Source organism: Sturnira hondurensis, unplaced genomic scaffold (genome assembly GCF_014824575.4).
Source record: "Sturnira hondurensis isolate 20B ecotype Veracruz unplaced genomic scaffold, ASM1482457v3 Scaffold0004814, whole genome shotgun sequence".
NCBI classification, from domain to species: domain Eukaryota; kingdom Metazoa; phylum Chordata; class Mammalia; order Chiroptera; family Phyllostomidae; genus Sturnira; species Sturnira hondurensis.
In genome coordinates, this window is record NW_028077445.1 from 10,064 (window position 1) to 17,770 (window position 7,707).

The window sequence follows — 7,707 nt, forward strand, 5'->3', positions numbered from 1 at the left end:
AGCAGGTGTCTGAGAATATGTATAGAATGTCTCTCTCTATATATCTCTATATAGAGAGAATATATATTATATCTATCTATCTAGATAGATCTCCCTGTGTTCACTGCAGCATGGTGCTCAGCAGCTGGGCCGTGGAAACAACCCCGGCGTCCATCAGTGGGTGGTTGGGTAAAGCGGTGCGTGTACACACAGTAGGATGGGACTCAGCCACACATACGACGAAATATTGCCATTTGCCACCACAGGGATGGATCCTGAGAGTATCGTGCTAAACAAAATAGATGGGGAAGGACAAGAACGATGTGATCCAACTCCCGTGGAGGCTATCAGACAAAAAGCAACACACTAGCAGAACAAGCTCACTCCCTGTCACAGACAATAGTGGGACTGCTGGCAGAGGGGCGGGGCGGGGGACGAGGAGTCCACCACACGACCCTGGACTGGGACTGGACTCTGGGAGACGAGCATGCAGTGCAGCAAACAGACGCTGTGTCATAGAACCGCACGCCCCAAAGTGGTGCAATGTGACAACCACAGTGACCCCAATAAGTTTAATCAAGTAAAACATTTCAAATAAATAAAACCACAGTACGTACACAGAAGCAAAAACATCCTTCTTCACTACTCAGTAGTTTTTATTTCCTTTCTGACTTTCAGTTACATCCAGGTAAGGGAAGCAGCAGCATAACCAGTTGTCACCTTAGACAGCTCACCTGAAGAACACTCAGCCACATCCAGCCTCACTTCAGCAGGGCCACCCATGCTCTCTCCCACCAACCTCCCTGGTGACAACGAATTCCCCAGCATCAAAGGGGATTCCGTCGTATCTTTCAGCAACCCCCACCAAAAATACCCAGTTCAAATCCCTGGTAGAAATTCTCCTCTCTGGTATTGATTTAGGTATGAGCAAAATAAGAACCAAATGCCTACAACTGTGTCTGGCTCCACCTGCCGTCAACGGCCCACCTCCCTTCTCTGTGCAAACTCACCAAAGGACCCGCTGTTGGGGCTGCACGTGGTCTTCTGTCTCCTGCTGGCCACACTGCTACTGCTTGGAGCAGGCTAAAGTCTTTTTAAAAAATATTTTATTTATTTATCTTTAGAGGTAACGGGAAGGAGAGGAGGAGAGAAATATCAAAGTATGGTTGCCTCTCGTGCGTCCCCCTGCCAGGAACTGGCCTGCAACACAGGAATGTGCCCTAACTGGGAATTGAACTGCGATCCTTTGGTTCACAGGCCTGCACTCAATCCACTGAGCCACACCAGCCAGGCCCAGAGTCTTGCTTTTGTCTCTCTCCCGTACTCTACCCCTGGTTCACCTTTGTAGGCCAGATCGTGTGTCTTTCAGCCCCACCCTCACTTGGCCAATACGGAATTCCAAATCTATACTGAGTCCTAACTCTTCCCTGGTTATGCAAGTGGAGGGCTTGTTAATTCCCTGTCACCTCTGTCATAAGTTGCCACTAAGTCAGTGCTTAAAAACAACACGAACTTATTTTCCTCCAGACCTGAGAACCAGAAATCCCCAATCAGTCTCCCTGGGCTGCAGCCAAGGCATGGGCAGGGCTGATTCCTTCGGGGGGCTCTGGGGCGAACCCACCCCCTTGTCTTTCTCAGGCCTGTAGCCCCTGGGCACCTGGGCTCACAGCCCCGCCTGGAATCCCTGCAGCCTCTTGCTGGCCCTCACATCTTCTACTTCATCCATCAACCTCCATGCCTCCCTCTGGGATTACAGAGGGTCCTTGTGATTGCATTCGGGCCACCCAGACAACCCAGAATAATCTCCCACCTCAAGATCCTCTGATCATCTCTGTAAGTCACTCTTGTAATGTTCACAGGTTCTGGGGATCAGGTTGTGGTCTTTGGGGCGGGGTGAGCGGGCTTGTTTATTCAGCCTATCACAGAGCAGAGAGAACCACCAAGCTGAATTAGTGGCTTTTATATTTCAGTGTTGTGTAACCACCATCTTTATCTAGTTCCAAAACATCTTCATTACCCCCAAAGAAAATCCCATATCCAGCCCTGCCTGGTGTGGCTCAGTGGATTGAGTGCTGGCCTGCAAACCAAAAGATCACTGGTTTGATTCCCAGTCAGGGCACATGCCTGGGTTGTGGGCCAGGGGCACGGGAGAGTAACCACGTACTGATGTTTCTCTCCCTCTTTTTCTCCTTCCCTTCCCCTCTGTCTGAAAAATCAATAAGTAAAATCTTGAAAACAAAATCCTCTGTCTGTTTCACATGCGCTCCCTGTTCCTTCCTCCCTCTTGTCCCTGGTAACCACCCTCTGCACTGTCCGTCTGGACGTGCCTGTCCTGGACAGTTCGTGTAAACGGAGTCATTCCACTCACATGAGTCACTGCTATGTCCTCCCACCTGCACTGAGCACAGTTTTCTGAGGTTCATCCGTGCCGTAGCATTTTATGAGTACTTTATTCCTTTCCATGGCTGAGTAATATTCCTGTGTGTGTGTGTGTGTGTGTGTGCGTGCACGCATCCCCATGTTGTCAGCCATTCCTCAGTTGCTGATTTTCAGTTGTGTCTTTCATCGGTGATTGTTAGTGGTGCTACTACGCACATTTGTCTATGAGGATTGGCTTGAGTTCGTGATTTCACTTCTTATGCAAGGAATTGCTAGGTCATGTAGTAGTTCTAGTTAATTTTTTCAAAAAAAATGTTTAGATTCCTGTAACTGTGGTAGAAGGAATTGAAATAGATTTTTAGACTCCTTGGCCTGGATCCCTGATGGGTTTTTCCCTTTCATTCATGAGTCTCTATCTCCTCGGCCCAGACTCAGCTGTACCCACGAGAATGAATGCAGATGAGTGAGAGCAGAGCGCATTCAGGGGAAGTTAACTTGCCTAAGAGTCCTCTGTCCACACTGTTGAGCTCGAGAGGACAGCTCAGCAAACTGAAGTCCTCCCCTCAAATCTTCCGTATGAGCTCTGTCCTAACGTTTTATCTAAAAATCACCCGCAGACCTAGAATGAATTTGGACAGCCAAAGTGCATTAATTAAGCAGAAAAGAGTTCTCAGAACAATGATTTCTCTGATGCGGTTTTTGTTCAAACCTTCCAGGTCACTAACTTTGTCGTGTTTTTGTAAAAAGGAGAACACAATGGGTGTGTGTTTGGCGCCCTCTACAGGAAACTATGCAGATGGACATTACTGCAGAAGGAATTGCTTGCAGAAGGGAATGTTCCCTTCAAGGCCCATTGTGACTATGCTAATGAACCATGTTGGATGAAGCGCTTGCTGACACTGAGCACTCAAGGTTCCTGTCCTATTCAACAGAGATGTTGAACCTGATGATGAACATTTGTGGAACCATGTTTGAGCTACAAACACAGTGGTTTTCTCAAGAGCCCAGGGCTTGGTAAGGGTGTTTATAGGGCCTGCAAACGACTTCAAAATCCTTCAGTACAGTCTGAACCTGGGACTTAGTTTCAATCTGCTTCTGAAGGGCAGCTGGCTCGGCTAAATTGGAAATGCAAGACTCCACAGGGAGTTAGAACCCACACTTGAAAGAGGTCAAAAGCCCACTCTGGCTCTCTTTATGTCTAGTCCACACCCCACGGTTTGTTAATTAGCATAATAGGTGTGAAGAATAATCATTCATCCATGAAACAATGGACAGGCCAAGAGCATTGTCTAGAATCTGGATTTGAGACACTCCTGCCTGCATATGAATCGAATGAGCCCACAGTATGTAATTTTAATTTTCTAGTAGCCACATTTTAAAAAGTAAAATGAACCAGCTGAAATGAATTTGAATAGTAAATTTTATCTAAGCCAATATAGCTGAAATGTTAGCATTTCAGTATGTCACTGACATTAAAGCTATTTACAAGATATTTTACATCATGTTCTTGTACCAAGTCTTGAAAATCCAGTTTTGCATATTACTAGCCATACCAGCACTGTGCAAGGAGTTTGGGTGCATGTTACATCTCTAATCTGTACAACAACCTCGAGAAGTAGGGTACTTTTGGACCCACAAAACACATGAGCAAACTGAAGCAAACTCTCCAGGGGACACGTAAGTGCCAGTGGCATCCAGCTGTTGTGGGTAATTCAGCCACCCCAGGTCACCTCTTCCAGGCACATGCCCATCGTCCAGCTGCTGAAGCAGGGGTGCAAAGGCCCATCCCCCTTGTCTGCATTTGGGGCCAGAGCTTCCCTGCAGGACGGGCCTCAGCTGTAGCCACATTGGAGTGGCCTTCTCCCTGTGTCCTGCCCTGCCAACCTCACAGCCTTGGGGCGTCTCTCCCCAGAGACTCCCCAGGCAGCCTCTCCTCTGTCTCAGGGGAACCCCATCTAAGACACCAGGACTCAGCTCAGCCTCCAGAGACCTTGCTCATGAATGGCTCCCTCCTCATGGGGCAAGCCTTGGAGTCTGCGACACCGGGGTCTCCCCACCAGGTTAGGGGACAGGCAGAGAGGGCGTTTCTGCTGTGGCAATGGGTTACCAAAGATAGGGTGGCACCCCGAGTTACTAGCCCCCATGGTCTCTAGAAGCTACATAATAGGAGCTCATGACAAAAATGTCCACAGTGTAAGTTTTCTGCAGTTTAAAAGTTCAAACACCCCCAGCCAACAAGAAAGCATCCTGATGGTTTATGAGGAGTCCTCCAAGAAATAAAATGTACTTTTAAAAGACTCGTTGAAAATGCTGAGAATCTTCAAGAGACTTTAGTCAGCCTGGATCTTTGTTGATCGCTTTTAATCAACTCAGCCTCAGAGGGTGCAACGCGGAAGTTCACAGACTGGCCAGCCTGTGGGGCAGGGTCAGCCGGGAGTGTCCCTGACCCAGTTCCTGGTCCACTCCATCCCCTGGGTTGGCATGGCCAGTGCCCTGGAGCATGAACTCACCAAACACCCCCATGTTCCTACAGAGTCAAACCCAAGGGGACCTCCAGGACCCGAAGAGACATCACAGACCGGAGGGACCTTTATCGGGAGATGAGGCAGTTAATGAACCAGAACCAACACAGTCACTAAATTTCAACTTTCTGTTCAGCGTTATCCTTCAGCGACTGTGCATTTCATGCCTGGGGTCCCTCTGATTAAATTATGCAATGCTTTCCCCAAATGATCAAAGGAACTTTGGGGAACATGCCCCAGTCCGTCCTTAACACCCCACAAGGAAGACAAAGCAAAAACAGACAGAAAGAGATGGGTCTGTGTTATTTACCTCTGGAGGCCTGGGCCACACTGCACAGCAAGGAAACTAATCCACCGAAATATGCGGGGGCCTGAGTGGACCCTCCCCAGCCCCACCAAGAGGTCCACCTAGCTTGTGGCTCAAGACCCAGTTGGGGTGAGGAAGTGAAGATGAGCACAGGCTGGACCTACCCCCCCACTACTTTCCCCCGGCACCCAGCTGCCCACCCCAGCCTCCCTCTCTCTGGACTTTCCCCTTCTGGCGCCTGCCCCCGGGGGCACACAGGGTGTCACCCCCTCCTGCCCTGGCCACACCCTATTACGCCTGACCTGAGTCCCAACCTGGCTCCACAAATGTACACTAAGTAATACATGCTTGTCGTAAAAACAAAATGAAGTGAAACAATGGAAGTAACCAAGCAGTGTGCCGAGGGACAGAAGGAAATCCTTCCATTTCCCTTCCTCCCCTTAGCTTATCCACCGGGGGCAGCCGCTTGTTGACCCTGTGGTGTGTGCCCTCCTAGCTGCTCCCCAAACACACACACACACACACAAGCGCACACATATACACACATGCACACCCACATGGTTGGCTTTACATTGCACACTTGTGTAATGGGGAATTCTGGTCCAGCATGTGCCAGCTTTGTCTGTTCACACCTGACAGTGTGGCGTCCCTCTGGCCCACACGTGCTCAGCAGGGTCAAGTTCCTAAAGCTGCCGGCCACCCTGTCGTCGAGGCCAGGCGGGCACATTCAGTCTCCCACTGGGACGATCCTTTGTTTGCGGTCTCTGTGCCCTCTGTGGGCCCAGAGAATGTTGTAGCGAACACAGAGGCCCTCACTGCATTCCTGCAGCAAGACCTAAACGAGAGCCAGGGAAGCCTGTGCTTCCCGAGCCCTGGAATGTCTCCAATGGGAAAAGCTGTCTTGGGAAAGAGCGCAGCCTTGGACGCTCGCGCTGCCTCCGAGGAGCCACGGATGCCGGTATGTGAACGGGGTGTCACGTGTTCACCCCCCTGAGCATGGTGGTGCATCGTCTTACCAAACCACATGAGGACACAAAAAACCATAGCAAATTGATGATTGTCTGTATTCCTGGCCCCCTCCTCATTATCGGGTCTGGAAAGGCCCCATGTCCTCACTTGCATAAACCTGTCCCGGTTACAAGTGTTAAAAAAACTTATGAATTTGTCCTGTTTCTTTTTTCTCCCCATCGTTGCTAAAATAAAGTCATGTTTTTGTATAAGACCTTTATTTCACATACAAAAATTGTAACTATCATCTAATATTCCTGACATATTCAAATATCTACCATGGCCCCCAAAATATTGTTGCACTGTCTATTTTCAGGCACCAGGAGATGCCAGCGAGTTTTCAGTCCAATTTTCTGTTTAGTTCCTCCCACCCCACCGGTTTTTTCAATGTGTTTTTGTAACACACAGGTGATGTGACTTCCAGCCCTGCGTCCAGGGACTGGCCGCAGGCCCAGCTGTTCCGTATCCACGGGGTCAGACACCTGTTTTCCTCCCTCTCTCCTTTTCCTGGGTGTCGTCTTCCCTGCTCCCCCTCTGGCTGAGCCCCCACTAATGTGGCTCAGTGGATGGACTATCAGCCTTCAGGCCTCTGGCTGGAGACTTTCCCTCCAGGGTCCCAGCCTGGGGAGGGGCCTGGACTCTGCAGATGTGTATGTGCTCATGCTGTTTAATTCACACCAGGGTTCAAATGACTGGCTAGGACCTAGTCCTCGACCTTTCCCGGGGACGTCTGAGTTTTCAAAGAGAAACTCGAGGAGAAGAAAGATGGTGAGCCTCTGTCAGGAGCCTGGGAGTCCCCCTCACATGGGGCATGGAGTGTGGGACCCCTGTCCTCAGGAAGCAGCCCTGGGCTCCAGGCCTCGCCTTGCCCCTGGTGCCCTCCGCACCTGGTGCAGCTCTGTAATTCCCTGCACCCGGTTCCTTGTTTTCCCATGTGCGTCCCGTGGGGGCCCTGACTGTCTCATGGGTGGGGGTTCTGCGTCCCAGAGGATGAAGTGGAGCTCACCAGGTGCAGAGGGGATGACAGTGAGCAGCTCCGGACACCCCTATTCTTGCACGTAGGGAGTGGGGCACTGTCTCGGGGCTCCCTCCATGGACACAGGGTCCTCTTGTTCTTGACAAGGTCCAGTGGTCCCTTCTGGTACCTTTGACCCAGGGCCTAGTGATGGCTGTTCAGCCGCCTTACCTGCCCCTGGGAAGGCCGTGCACGAGCAGGCTTTTCTCAAGTCCCCTCTGAGACAGGGCTCCACTCTTGCACAGCCCCCTGCAGCAGTTCGGGGTGCGCTTACTCTCTCAGCCTCCACCCACGGGAGCCCGCTATGCTGTCAGCAGTGGGAGTGGGGCAACTCTTGAGCAGGCTGATGGGGCATGTGGAATGCTGGGGTCCCAACACCCCACTGTGCAGCCCAAAGGTCTTCCTTTGTGGAGCAGAGGCTGCATCCAGGGACATGCACCTGGTAATGCCTCTTGCTGCTTGTCCCCTAGGCCAGTCCCTAGGAACAGGTGGTTGGA